Below are 16061 nucleotides of genomic sequence, written 5' to 3' on the forward strand. Positions count from 1 at the left end.
AAATTTCTTCTTTTTTAAAGAACTGACCCTCCCCTAGATATATTTTAATAAACCAAGCAGCTTAATAATGTACAGAAAAGCCAACAATTCACAGGGCTGCATAACGTTCTTTGGGTGGTTAAATACAACATGCCAAAACATCGTAGAAAAATATATTGTACAACTAATTTCTGTTGGATATTGAAAAGGTTTAAACTTAAGAACTTCTCATAAATAAAAACAATTTTATTTCCAAACTTACACAGAACAGAGTTTGGCAAAGTTCAGCCTGTGGGCCAAATCCAATTCACTACCTGTTTTTGTAAATAAAGTTTTATTGGAACACACATCCATTCATTTATGCACTGTCAATGCATGCTTTTGCACTGTAATAGCAGAATGGAGTAGAAGTGTCAGAGACCATATGGCCACAAGCCTAAAATATTTACTATGTGGACCTTCACAAAAAATTTGTTTGCCAACTGCTTATATCAACAATATAGACAACTCTATCTATGACTCTAGAACAATTTCTGACCCTATAATATATAAAATCAAGAATACTTTTCCTGACTCAATAATGTTACAGGAACTGTCCCTTCAAACTATCAATGGCATCTGTGTCTTTTAATGATTTTGTATTTGTTTTGGTAAATCATGATATGGAGATTGCTATATTAAAATTGCACAGAGGCTTCTCTGGGTCCTGAGATAATTTGTAACTCACAGCAGAATACTTGGTTCTGAAACATTACAGTAATATTTATAGACAGAATGCCAGGAAACACCAACATCATGTTCTGATGAATATTTATGAGGCCCTCCACCTGGCCTTTGAATCTTCCATGCATGGATGCTAACATATTGTGTGTGTGTGTGTGTGTGTGTGTGTGTGTTTGAGAGAGAGAGAGATTGTGGGTTTGTTTGAAAGCTGAATGAGGAAGCAGGTCAAGCTATCCTGGGAATCTTTGGTTCCTTACCATAAAACTCTCTTCTGATTCTTGCCTACGCGCTGTCTTCGTTCATACTATTTCTCTACTGTTTCCTGTTACATTTTTTCTGGTTTCTTCTTGATCATTTCCATCAGGATACCAGCATGCTATAACTCCCTCCCATTTACACTAATTTATTTCATTGTCTTTACAATAAACCTCCTTGAAAACTTTTCTATGCTTGTTCTCTTCAATTACTCTCTCCCAATTCTCTGGTGAATCCATTCCAATTGGGCTTTTTGGCTTCCTTCCTATTTCTTTGAAATTTTTTAAGTCATAAAGACCCCATATTGCTAAATTCTATACTCAATTCTCAATCCTTAATTTACTTGCTCTTTCAGCCAAAATTTATGAAATCTATCAATACCTTCTTATGACACTTTTTATCCCCTGGCTTCTGGTATAGAACTCTCTTCTGTTTTTTGTTTTGTTTTTTTTCCTGGCTCCCTGGACATTCCTTCTCAGTACTTTGTTTCATCCTCATTTCTCTGACCTCTAAATATTAGAGTGATTCTAGGTTTGTTAGTCATATTTCTTCTACACCCACTTTCTAGGTGTGCTTATCCAGTTTTATGATTTTAAATGCATTATTATTACACTAATTAATCTTTGCAGTGGTTATGTTTTTCAACTAGACAACAGGGCATCTTCACTCTCTCTTCTTAGGGCTATGTCAGCTCTCCTTCCCTCTTCTGTAACCTTGTCCACAGGGACCTTGTTAAGCTGGACATTGTAAAGACCAGCACAGGACTCCACTACCCTGAGGCAATATGCTGAAAAAGAAATAGAAGGAAGCTTAGGTGATTTGTCAATACACATCGGTGCCAAAGTAGGAAGAAAGCACAAAATTTCATAAACCCACCACCTCAGTGAGTTTTATAGGTCTCCAATAGTCTGGAGCAAGTTGAAATCCTTCAAAGTAAAAGATAACTTGTACTACCTTGGATTAAGAAAGAGGCATAATGTATCTTTCATTTATAAGGCAAAATATACCACATTTGTGTGTGCTACTCCAAAGCATTTAAAGAGTAACATGAAGCTTCTGATTTTGAGTCAGACCTAGAGATAGAGAAGAGTCTGGTGCAGGTCCTTTTATTGCAGTTAAAGCTGCTCTACCATTTAGGCCTTATGATCCAGCAGATCCAATGGAATTTATTGGTGGCCAATAAGGATGATTTATAGACCCACTAATAAACCTCAGTAGGACAATTACAGTATAGACATTAAAAGTTTTGGAGCAAAGCCTTATTCTACTCTATAGATAACTATTCTTTTCTAAGTAAAGCTCCTAGATTGCTTCTGTACTTTCATAGATACTGTACACTTGAGTGTAGGACATCAAGAGATCATTTATACCGAGCATCACTTAACCACTTTGTACTACGTGAGCTACTGAAGCAATGGAAAAAGAAAGTGATTACTGTATTGACTAGATAACTGATCCTATTTACTAAGAGGATGAGTTACTATGCAATTGGGTTGTTGTATAATAACTGGATCATTATTACACAATAGGGGCTGTGGGGAATATACCCAGGAGAGTCTGTGAGTTGCCTCTTGGCATTTTCAGAGCATTTGGAAGCTACAGGAAAATCAGACATGAACACTAAGAATTCAAGCCTTTCAGATCTTTCAAGAATGAAGGATAAATTTGATACACCAGTTTTAAAACTCTATTTGGGGATTGGGGTTATGTGCTGGTTTGAAAGGATTATGTACCCTAGACAAGCCATGTTTTTATCCTAATCAATCTTGTGGGAGTAACGGTTTCTTTTAATCCTTATTCAGCATTACAGGTTGGAAACTTGATTAGGTTATCTCCACGGAGATATGACCCAATCAATTGTGGGTATTAAATTTGATTAGATGGAGAAGTGTCTCCACACATTCTACATGAGTCTCGATTAGTTTACTGGGATCCTATAAAAGAGGAGACATTTTTGGAGAGAATGCCTTTTGAGAATGATGGGAGAATGAGGACAATGATGGGAGAATGAGGAGAGCGATGGGAGAATGAGGAGAGCGATGGGAGAATGAGGAGAGCGATGGGAGAATGAGGAGAGCGATGGGAGAATGAGGAGAGCGATGGGAGAATGAGGAGAGCGATGGGAGAATGAGGAGAGCGATGGGAGAATTAGGAGAGTGATGGGAGAATGAGAGAGTGATGGGAGAATGAGGAGAGCGATGGGAGAATGAGGAGAGCGATGGGAGAATGAGGAGAGCGATGGGAGAATGAGGAGAGCGATGGGAGAATGAGAGAGTGATGGGAGAATGAGAGAGTGATGGGAGAATGAGGAGAGCGATGGGAGAATGAGGAGAGCGATGGGAGAATGAGGAGAGCGATGGGAGAATGAGGAGAGCGATGGGAGAATGAGGAGAGCGATGGGAGAATGAGGAGAATGATGGGAGAATGAGGAGAGCGATGGGAGAATGAGGAGAATGATGGGAGAATGAGGAGAGCGATGGGAGAATGAGGAGAATGATGGGAGAATGAGGAGAATGATGGGAGAATGAGGAGAGCGATGGGAGAATGAGGAGAGCGATGGGAGAATTAGGAGAGTGATGGGAGAATGAGGAGAATGATGGGAGAATGAGGAGAGCGATGGGAGAATGAGGAGAGCGATGGGAGAATGAGGAGAGCGATGGGAGAATGAGGAGAATGATGGGAGAATGAGGAGAGTGATGGGAGAATGAGGAGAGTGATGGGAGAATGAGGAGAATGATGGGAGAATGAGGAGAGCGATGGGAGAATGAGGAGAGCGATGGGAGAATGAGGAGAATGATGGGAGAATGAGGAGAATGATGGGAGAATGAGGAGAATGATGGGAGAATGAGGAGAATGATGGGAGAATGAGGAGAATGATGGGAGAATGAGGAGAGTGATGGGAGAATGAGGAGAGTGATGGGAGAATGAGGAGAGTGATGGGAGAATGAGGAGAGCGATGGGAGAATGAGGAGAGCGATGGGAGAATGAGGAGAGCGATGGGAGAATGAGGAGAGTGATGGGAGAATGAGGAGAATGATGGGAGAATGAGGAGAGCGATGGGAGAATGAGGAGAATGATGGGAGAACAACAGAGCAGAGTCATGAGAATGATGGGAGAACCACAGAATCCACCAGCCAGGGACCTCTGGAGGTGAAGAAGGAGAATGCCCCAGGAGCTCCATGAACCAAGAGGCCTAGAGAAGAAACTAGAAGATGTCACCATGTTCACCACGCATCCTTCCAGCTGAAAGAAAAACCCTGAACCTCATCGGCCTTCTTAAACCTGGATGCTTTAGATCAGACATTTCTATAGACTTGCCTTAATTCGGACATTTCCATGACCTACAAACTGTAAATTTATAAGTTATTAAATTCCCCTTTTTAAAAGCCACTCCATTTCTGGCATATTTATTTCAGCAGCTAGCAAACTAGAACAGGGTGCAAGGGTAGTTCATTGGTCAAATTCTCACCTGCCATGCAGGAGACCCAGGTTCAATTCTCAGTCCATACACTCCCCCCACAAACAAACAAACAATCAAGCAAAACAAACAAACAAAAATTCAATAAATGATGTTGCAATAATGGAATACTTACATGGAAAAAATAATGAAATGTGACCCCACCAATCAGCATACAAAAAAAACCTCTATTTAAGGTATAGATCTGGTTGATGGTATAGGAAATATGAAATGAGTATGGAAAGGGAAAGTCATAAATATTAGCAATAGCTTTGTGCCATTTGGGTAAATGGATATGATATGATGTAGTAGATATATTAATTTTCTCTTCCTTAGCCTTTCCTCTATTATGCAATGATCCTTAATTGCAAAATATACAGGTGTTGTAAATGAATTTGGAAGAAAAATACAATCACCCATAGATGGAAATGCTGACTGTTTGGTTTGTCACCTCTCTCCTAGGGGACAGAGGATAGTGTTTTCCTTGTATTACGAATAGGAGAAAACATACTAGACAACCCTTCAATATCTTCTTTTTTTTTTTTTTTTTTTTTTTTTTTTTAAAGGAAAGACAGAGAGAAGGAAGGAAGGATAGAAGGAAGGAAGGAAGGAGGAAAGGGAAACATTTTTAAACATTTTCTTGTTTATTGTATTCTGTTTCTCCGTTTTTGTTACATGGGGTGGGGCCGGGAATCGAACCGAGGACCTCCGGCATAGCAGGCAAGCACTTTGCCCGCTGAGCCACCGCGGCCCGCCCCCTTCAATATCTTCTTATTTCACTCAGAATAAAATGCAGTCTTTACATTGGCCTTACAAGTCTTTACAAGATCTGTTACCCAGAAACATCTCTAAACCTCATTTCTTTCCATACCCCTTCATGTTCACTCTGCTCCCATTACAGTGGTCTCCATGTTCCAGGAACACCCAAGCACCCTCCCAACACACAGCCATTGCATTTGTGGCATGCTCTGCTGGCTCACTCTCCATTTCAATCAGAATTCTACTCAGAGGACTTTTCCTGGCCACCTGTCTAGCAAAATCCATGTCACTTCTCTGTAACCTCTACTCCATGAAATTTTTCTTCTGAACACCTAGCATCATAGGACAGATCCAATCTATTATTTTATTTATTTATGGTTCTTCCCCCCTATATGGAATGTAAAAGCCATAAAGGAAGGAATACTGTTTTTGTTTACTGCTGTATTCTCACTGCCTAATGCAATAACTGATATAGCACCAGAATATATACACTATTAGCCACTGCAGAATATATACACTATTAGCCACTGCAGGATACCATTTTATCTAGCACAGCCCACTCATCCTATATTCACTTTTGAAGCAATCAAGGGATTGACTGGTATCTTGTTTTTGCTCCACAATTCATTTGACCATGTTAAAATGACCACAGTTCCAATTACAACTCTGGATTCATCACTTGATAAATGATACACTTACAACTTTAAAAAACACAAAGGCCCTCCCACAGTGTCATATTTATCACTTTATGGGACATGTCTGCTCTTTACAGAGAATCTTTTTACTTACCAACTCATGAGTCATGATCCAATGGGAAGGAATGAACACTTAATGTTCCATTAACATTGAAAGGTCAAAGATTTACTCAATATCATAAGATTGTCAAGCCCCTAGTATGTTTTTATGTCACCATTTTCCAGCCTGCACTAAGGTGCTTAACTTGAGCAAAATCACAGGCTAACTCCTTGGTAAAGAACTAGGATACTGGTGTTTATAGCAGCGAATTTGCAATGGATGGAAGCAGTCTAAAGATACATCAACTGAGGAATGGAAGGGGAAACTGTGGCATATACATACAATGGACTATTGATCAGCTACAAGAGAACTAAATTGTGAGGCTGTAAGAAGGAATGAAGTTGTGAGGCATGCAACGAGATGAATGATACTTGAGGAGGATAAGTTGAGTGAAATATGCCAGAAATGAAAAGACAATTTTTTAAACTTTTTAAATAATATAATATAACATACATACAAAGCAAAGAAAGGAAAAAGCATTAGTTTTCAAAGCACTCTTCAACAAGTAGTTACAGGACAGATCCTAGAGTTTGTCATAGGCTATTATACAATCCTCTCAGATTTTTCCTTCTAGCTGCTCCAGAATATAGGAGGCTAGAATGCATAAATATTTTTGTATCATCACAATCAACTTTTTTTCTTTGTTCTAAAAAATAACATATATACAAGGATGCATTAAGTTTCAAAGCACAGCACCACAATCAGTTGTAGAACATATTTCAGAGTTTGGCATGGGTTTCAATTCCACAATTTTAGGTTTTTACTTCTAGCTGCTCTAAGATACTGGAGACATAAAAGAGATATCAATCTAATGATTTAGCAATCATATTCATTTGTTAAATCCTATCTACTCTGCATAACTCCACCATCACCATTGATCTTTCTACCCCTCTCTTTAGGAGTGTTTGGGCTATGGTCAATCTAACTTTTTCATGTTGGAAGGGGCTGTCAATAATATGGGATAGGAAGATGGAACTATGTGATGTTCTGGAGAGGCTGGGCCCTCTAGGTTTCAGGACTAATCTGGTTCAGGGACCCATCTGGAGCTTGTAGGTTTCTGGAAAGTTACTCTAGTTCATGGAACCCTTGTGGAATCTTGTATATTGCTCTAGGTGTTCTTTAGGATTGCCTGGAATGATCCTGTTTGGGGTTTGGCAGGTTGTGATAGGTAGCAAGGTCTAACTGAAGCTTGTGTAAGAGCAACCTCCAGTGAGGTTTCTTGACTCTATTTGAATTCTCTTTGCCATTGATACAAAAGACTAAATATTATAATGCCTTATTAATATGGACTAACTATAACGTGTAAAATCTGAGAATGGAGTCTGAGAGCATAGGTTATCAGGAGAAGGCCTATTATAAGGGTTCCTGAATTACAAGCTCTTATGGAAGTCAAAACTATTCTGTAGTTGTAACTGTTATTTCTAAATTTTGAGATGCTGAGCTCTTTGTGAATAATAGGTTGTTCCCTGGAACTTCAGGCATTTGTATGATACCTGAGACCCAAAGCTAGAGTTCTACAGCTGTGGAAGTCAGCATTACCTCATATAGCAACTGTTAAAAACACTGGAAAATATGAACGAATCTGATCTGGGTAGGACTAAGGTAAATCAGACTAAAGGATAAAAGATGATATTGACTATATTTTAAAATTTCAACTTCTGTGTAAGACCAATGGAAGAGAAGTTTATTTAGTACAGAATTTATATTTTGTGGAGCACATTATCTAATTTAACTTGTATGGTCAGCTTATTTGAATGCCATAATTACATGGAACTTTGAATAGGGAGTAAGACCTTGTTGGTTTGTATAGGTTAGTAGGATGCCCTGATATAGCTCAGAGTAATCTGGGCAGAAGATAAAAAAGCATTTGCAAAGTCCCCTTGAGGGGTTGGGAGAAAAGGAAGAATATTAAACTTCTCCACCTGGGGAAGACCTGATATTCTTGTAATCATTGGGACTGCTAAATTGATGTGCCAGGCCTTCAATGTGGGGGGTTTCCTTTATGAAACATATTCCTGCAAAGAAGAAGCTGATCCTACTTGGCTTATGCCTAAGAGTCACCCCCAGAGAACCTCTTTTGTTGCTCTGATGTGGTAGGCCAACTCTGCAGGTTAACTCGCTACTCTCCCTTCTACATGGGGCATGACTCAGGGGTGTAAATCTTGCTGGCAACATGGGACATGACTCCCAGGGATGAGCCTGGCCCTGGCATCATGGGATTAAGAAAAACTTCTTGACCAAAAGGGGGGAAAGAAATGAAGCAAAATAAAGTTTCAGTGGCTAAGAGATCTCAAATACAGTAGAGAGATCCTTCTGGAGGTTATTCTTATGCAGACCTCTTTTTCACTTTTTGGTGTGTTGGAGTAGTTAGAGAGTTATACCTGAAATTGTTGAACTGTAATCCAATAGCCTTGACTCTTGAAGATGATTGAATAATTATACGGCTTTTATGATGTGTCCATGTGATTATGAAAACCTTGTAACTGACATTTCCTTTGTCCAGTATACGGACAGATGAGTAAGATAAAAAATACAAAAATAAGTAAACGATGGGGGAGATGGAGGATATGGGATGTTTTGGGTGCTCCTTTTCACTTTTGTTTTTATTTTTATTACTTTTTTTGAATACTGAAAATATTCAAAAATAGATTGTGATGACAAATGCACATCTATACGATGATACTGTGAACCACTGATTGAACACTTTGGATGATTATATGGCATGTAAATATGTAATATAGCTCTAAAAAAAGAAAAAAGAATTAGACTGTACTTTAAGCATTATGGGTACATCAGTGCTCTTGTGATATTGTTTTAAATGCAAAAGATATTCATATATCATGAAATATTGCATGCTAATAATTCCATGTATCCATATTCTGCAGAGATAGAGGTATGAAAATACAGAGACAAGGATGTATCTGCTATATCTGATTACTTACAAAGTTCTTTTATAATATAAAACTATTTAGAGAAGGACTGGCTTTTGAAAGAATTTGAGAAAAAATATGAAGAGTTAATATTTCTCACTGCTGGGTGTTCCAAATATCCCTTCTTATTTTACATAAGTATTATGTTTTTAGTTGGTACATGGGCATCAAAATAAAAACTTGATTTTTTTAACTTCTCTTTGTAAAAACGTGTCACCATGTGATTGAGTTCTGGCCCATGGATATGAATTGTGATATGTCAACTTATGCTTTATTCACAGAATTTGATATATTATAGGAATATATTCACAACTTATTTAAATTGCTATTATTTTAGTTGTACCTTAGAAATTTCAAGCTGATATCCAAGATATGTTTTTAAAGAATCAAATTGCCATTCAATGACTCCTTTGACCATAATAGAATTTATTAAAAAATATATAATATTTAAGAATAGTATTTCCCCATTTGTTAGCTGTGAATTTGATCAAGTGACTTTACCCCTTTGTGCTTTCAATAAAATCAAGAATTACTACTATTACCACCTAGGTTTGTTACTAAATGTGATGAGCTGCTATCCTCAACATGCTTAGAACAGAACCTAGTACATAATAAGCACTCAATAAACACTACCTAGTTTTATTTACTTAAGAAAGACCTAAGGCCACTCATTTATTTAACCGAGTTTTCTACATCTCATTGAAGCTTTCTCTGCATCATAAAAGTATTATTCTCTCAATAACTGTTGTGACAATTGTTACTTGGGGGAGAACTACCTTTGCTGAGAAAATTCTCTGATAAGCCCAGCTGGGTTAGGTGAGTCATTTGGGGAATGAGTGCAGGCTGCGCCAAATTTTTAAAAAGACATTTGATTACTCTGAAGAGATTCAGGAGAGACTTCTTTAATTCCAGGGGTGTGTCAAGGAAGAAAGAAGAAGAGAGGTGCAAGCTAGGTTGGTGGCAGGAGACTATGTGGCATCTGCTATCCCCTCTTTGGAATCAAGAACTACTCAGCAAACTTATTCAGAGTCAGAAAGTTTAGTGTGCTTGGAAAATTTTGAGGAAATTGATAATGGAGCTGAGCTTCTCTTTCTAGTTGATATGGGGTTAAGACAGAAACTGTGCAAGAAAGAGAAGAGCTGAAAATTGAAGTAACCTGTAAGGATATAAAAGCCTTGAAATGTGTTAAAAAATAATTATTCATAGGTCTTTAGAATCTCTCAATATTTGGACCTAGGAAGTCAAATCAAGTTCAGCATGATATCTGTTTGCAGATGTCCATCCCCTTTCCCTCATCCTCATTTAGGGAAGATGCACAGTTCCTCCTAATATTTCCACTGCACAATACGCATACCTCAGTTCTATCAGCTGTTATATTGCAGTGAGCACTGTTATTTCTCAACATACTTTTCTCCCCTACAAGAATGCAAGCCCCTAGTGGAAGAGATTGTGCTTTATTTCTCCATACTCTAACATGTTGCAAAGAATCCAAGTGTTTGTTGAATGAATGAGAACAATTTGCATTCATATGTTTTGAAAAGTGTGGTGCAAAGAGGAGACAATGAATAAAGACAAGGGGGCCATGGATACAGCCATTGGTGAGAAATGATACTCAGAAACAGAAAAACTGCTCACTATTCTATGATGTACCTACTGTGATAACTACAATAGTTATTCTAACATGTTATATCCTATCAATTGAAATACCAATGGTTGATTACTTTTTCAAAGGCAGGCTTGGTTGAGTGAATAGGACACAGAATTTATTCAAAATTTTTATAGTTAATGGATGTATAATATAATTATTAATTATATTTTAATTAATTTTATAGTTAATAATGTATAATATAGTTAATGGATGGCCTTTATTGCACTGATCAATGGTAGCAGGCTAAATATCTTAGAACCCCAAAAGGGGGAAATCTTTACTTTCTACATATATCAAGGCCTAGATAGATAGATCACTGGCTTTCCTTAACTTCTATCAACTTTCCAGGACCTCTTTATTGATTCAGTTTTTAAGACCAGTGGAAATGGTGTGTGATGTGTGCACATGTGCTTTTAAATAAAGGACTATAAAGATTAGTGGGAGTGGGGAGAGTGTTGAGAGACATTCATGAGAAAACTTTAAAAGACAGGTCGATGATGAGGACAATCCCTCAGCAGTATTGTCACTATACCATTACTTCAAGGAATGAGATATTTGGAGGGACTGGAAAGTTTAGTTAATGTTTTGTATTTCTATATTTTTAATGGTTAAGTGTAAATACGTGCAGAGTAATCAGTTAGTTTACATGTGGGTGGCAGGAATGTTCACAAGAAATAAAACAATGGGAAGTATAAAATTAAATACCATGGCTGTAAGTTATTCTATGAATGAAGCTGGATTTCTTTTGACTTGTTGTGCCCTTGTCCCTGCCAACTCCAAACGGAACCAATGGAGACTGTTAATTCAATAATGGTCAAACACATTAAATGTACTTTTTCCCCATTATTCTCACTTTGAATAATTGCATTTATATTTGAGTTTTAATAAGCGTTTACACAGGGAGTCCATTTGGGGCTTTTGATCTCAAAATCTGATTGTGTTCCTCGGTGGCAAAATAAATGCAAATAAAACTCAACCCCACTTAGAAAGGATAGTGTGTGTGGCTCATGAGCAACTGATGGTGGAATAAGAAAGCCTCAGTGTATTAAGCCCAGAAAAATCGTATTACTTCCTATTGATAAGATAGTGTTTCTTTGCAAAGCTGTTTTGCTCCTTAGTAAAATGAGTAGAGATACTACAAATTCAAAATTTTGAGGTAGTAGAGAAAGGGACTTAGATATAGGAATGGCAAATGCATGGAAGATTTAGGTAGACTTCTTAAGTATAAGAAATAACACCCAAAGTACAGAGCAGGTTGACAGAAGTTGCATGAAGAATACAGACTTTCAGTCATTTAGCAAAATTGATTTGGTTTTAATCTGCAGCACAGCTTTTCATTTATATCACCTCACTCGCCATTACCACTGAATTACAGCACTTCTAAAATTGACTTTAAAATTTGTATTGATTCTACAGACCTTGGCCCAATCACACATCACTTGCATCTGGAATTCTTAAAGATTTGCCAAGTATTTCAGTGACAGTGAACAGGTATAAGAAAGCATGAACCGGAGCTAAAGCAGTGACAAGCGGAATGAGGGATCCAGTCAAAGCAGGATTGGAAACGAAAAATAAGGTGAGAAAGCTTGGAGACGAGCTATCCTCCATGCCAGGAGGATATCTGATAATGTGCTGAGGCCAGGGAGAAATGAATTTGGCCAAGATCCATCCATGAAACATGAGTTATCTCTTTGCTTACCTTACATTAATAAACATACTATAACCAATGTAGAAAGACATTTGAATTGTGAAGTCCCATAATTTTTTTAACAGCTCTGTGTTTCTAGCAATACCCAAACCCAAAAGGATTAAATTATAATGTAGGATCTTAATCTGATGAGTTACTTTTGAGGCTTAATTATATTTGTCCAATGCTAATTTAAAGAATTACAACAGGGCTTTTACAATTTCCTTATTAATGATGGGATTTGTCCTGGTTTTCCTGTTCAGCCGAATTCTCTTCCTAACACAGTATATTTGTAAAAAGCATAATATTTGTTGTTAGACTATATGATCTATTATTTTTTCATGGCTCAGTTTCTAATCCTTAAACCTAGTTTTTTTTTTTTTAATCTGTAAAATGGTGATAAAAGTCCCTATCTTGTAGATAATTAATAGAGTTAAATGAGGTAATGTTTAAAGAGATTTGTCCATTGCTAAATGTAATTAATGTGAGCTGTTAACACTACTATTATCATAAGGCTTTTCTAGATATGATGCGTCTGAGAAGAAATGTCTAATTTGGGAATATAAATGAGGAGATTTGTTCAAATGCCAAGCCTCAGAAGACAGAATTGCTCCTACAAAAAAAAAAAAAAAAACCATAAACTAAAATTTACTTAATCTCTTTCTCCCAAATCCTGAGTTATTTAAGGTAAGCCATTTAAGTCTCCTGTTTCTTAGTACCTGTGACATTAAAGAACACAACACTATGTACTTCACGGTATTATTTTAACAATTACAAAGTAATGAACTTAATTGGTCTAGAAAATATCAACTACTTTTGCCTGACTAAATGATATTGACCTAGAAACATATTTAGCAAATATGAATAGCTTAGATAAAACAGAAAATTATTTAAATCTTCTTCATCACGCTGCTAAAGACCTTCAGATTCCTACTTATTTTGATTAATTTTATCACATCTACCTAAATGTGAAAAACAGATAAAATAATATGCCTTTGAAACTTATGCTGACACAAACAAAACATAAGTAGTGAACAGTACAATAAATGCCAAGCAGCTGTTTTAATATAATAGATTTGCCTGTAATTTTTCTTAAGATCATCTGGCTTTCTAGTGAGTCTTTGGGAATTGTTCTTATCATTGAGAATATAAACCGTACTGTGTTTTAACAACCGATACTACTATAGTGCATTCCTTTTGAAATGTACACAAATTGAAAAAAAAATTTACAGGTATAACAATAGTTCTCTTTAAGTGTGATTTTTGCTAGCCATCAAAGAGAACAAACTCCAGGGGGAATCCAAAGAAAATCCATTTCTCAGCCGCAAACAAGGGAGAAACCATCTGTGCTAAATCATAAAACAAATGTACTGAGAGTTTATATCAATATGCACGAGGGAAAGAGGTTGTTTACTCTGTGGAGGAAAAGTAATCTGCATCATATTTAATGATGTGAATTTCACGGGAAAGACCATTTTTATATTTTTTTTTAAAAAAGAAACACTTGAAATTTCATATTAAAGAAACATATTCAATCCCATGTCAAACTCCTAAATTGAGCCAAGCTCAAGAACTTCCTTAACTCTGTCCTGTAAGGCTCAGGATTTAAATTCTTGAAGAGAGTGTTAGAAAATGAGTTATTCACATCTTTTCAAGTTAATTCTTTCTTGCAACCTTTCACATTATTCTTCTTGCTCATTACATCATTCTGCCTGTGACATTTCAAAGGTTGGGCACTAAGTTTGCTAAGGAAGAATACGTAAAACATTATCAAGAAGGCACTAAGGAACTTTTTCTGCTTTCTTTTTCTTTTCGGTAATCATGCTACCATTATCATTTTTTTTTCCCTAATAGATTTGGGGATATGAAAAATATTCAAATAACAAAAGCAGTTCTTATGAAACATTTGAGTGCAGAAGGAAGCTGGTCTATCCCAAACCCATCCAAGGTCTTCATGCCTGAAAGTAATAAATGCCCCTTATTATAACTATCCTATAGTAGGCTGTCCAAGGACAGCATTCTTACGAAGTCAAATTGCATCTCTGTGAAACACTATACTTGTTACAGAAAAAGAAAACAGGAGAAGACTTCTAGAAAAGCAATGACCATAGGATTTAGGAGAATTTGCAAAATTTTGAAGATGAAGAGGCCAATTTTATAATTAATAAGCACTTAAATTGAAGTTTTCACATTCAAAGAAGTTTTTATAATCAGCATTTCAATCTATAGCGTTAGCTTAAATGGTGCTTTGAGGAGGGCATAGGTCTCTAACTTTAAGAGGTAATGAAGTAGAGCTGGAAGGAAGCACTTCCTAGCTAGGAAATATTTCCCTAAACAATGTAATGAATAATGAAATTTCTCTCAAAGTTACACCCAACAATAGCAGTACCTGTCTTGCATAAATAGGTCAGGAGAAAAGCAGAAAGACAGAGGCACAAAAGAAAATAATACATTTTTAGAGTTTTTATTAAACATGGGCTAAATGTATTTCAAAAATTCTAATGGACTGTGCCATAAAAATCAGCATAAATGAATTCCACACCCATAGTCTATGTTATATTCATCAAAATCTGTTACATGTTGAGATAAGTCTATAAAATATTCACTTTTTGCATTTAAACCTTTATTCCATCAGAATAACTTTATATTTCTTTACTAGTCTTTATGAATACCTTAATATTCATTTCCATGTGTAAATGAAAAGTCAGCTTGTTATTTCATTATATGCAAGATTCATAAAGTTTTATTTCAGAAATAACATCACTTTTAAACTCCCCTTCCTCATGCACCGTTGGGTCTAGCCGAATATCTGACATTGTCTCACGTCTTCTTTATGATCTGCTGATGTAAAATTCCTATCTCTACCTTGACAGCCTGAAAAGTTACACAGACTTTCTCATGGAACTTTCCTTTTTTTTCACTCAATATGGAAAGCAGGTCTATACTGAATACATCCCTGGAAAAGGTCATGCACTAACTGGGTTAGCATACTAAGTCACCAGGTTCAGCATACCAAGTCAGCAATCCACGCTCTCCAAAGACGTATAGTTTAGTTGAGGAGCTCACATCGGAGGGATGATATCAGGCAAGCATATGAAATATAAATTATCCCAGGTAGTTTAAACTGAGTTTATTCTTTGCATCACCCAAAATACCTAATTGCTTTGATTGGCTATGGACATTGGCTAACAGTTAAAAGAACAAACCATTGAAGTTGAGGATTTGTATTTAATGAAGTGAACACCCCTAAAAATGACACTCTGGCTTTTAGAATAAGTTTTTTTTTTTTTTCATTTAAAATTCATTTCTTCAAGATTTAATTTTAATAAGATTTTTGGGTAATTGATCAAATTTAACTTCTAGGTTTCAAACAAGGATGATAAAGGCCTGATGCAAATGCTTCCACTGCCCCTTCGCCACTAGAACAGACATCAATAATCAATCACAGTTGTGATGAACCTTGATAGGATCTTATGATCTTTGGAAATCCAGTACTACAGGTAGCAGCTACCAATTCGCTGGCTAAAGAGAGGAAACCTCTTTGTTGTATCTTACAGGAAGATAAGTTCCTTGAGGTCAGAACTAACATTTTCCTATAGAGCATAGTACATTACTTGCATAGAATTGGTATTTGAAACACAAAAGAAATCCTAGACACATGGAGTTTAGAGAGACACGAAAGCTCATCTAATCTAATTCTCCCAGGTTACAGATGAGTCTGTGCTAAAAGAGCCTGGTGATGCATGAAGAAATATGCCTTTGTACTTACTGTTTTGTCTGTGTTTAATGACCTCCCACACACATGGCTAACTCTTAACTTTACAAGAC

The 16061-nt window shown here is 36.6% G+C and overlaps 1 long non-coding RNA gene across 1 annotated transcript in view; it reads left to right on the forward strand.

Moving 5' to 3' along the window:
* Nucleotides 1-15802, forward strand: part of LOC143658001 (uncharacterized) — a 47628-nt gene extending 31826 nt beyond the window's left edge. The window contains exons 2-4 of the long non-coding RNA XR_013163056.1: nucleotides 11963-12122; nucleotides 12748-12920; nucleotides 15597-15802. This is a non-coding gene — a long non-coding RNA (uncharacterized LOC143658001). The remainder of the gene's footprint in view (nucleotides 1-11962; nucleotides 12123-12747; nucleotides 12921-15596) is intronic.
* Nucleotides 15803-16061: the final 259 nt, after the last annotated feature.

This window comes from Tamandua tetradactyla, chromosome 15, assembly GCF_023851605.1.
Source record: "Tamandua tetradactyla isolate mTamTet1 chromosome 15, mTamTet1.pri, whole genome shotgun sequence".
Classification (NCBI taxonomy): domain Eukaryota; kingdom Metazoa; phylum Chordata; class Mammalia; order Pilosa; family Myrmecophagidae; genus Tamandua; species Tamandua tetradactyla.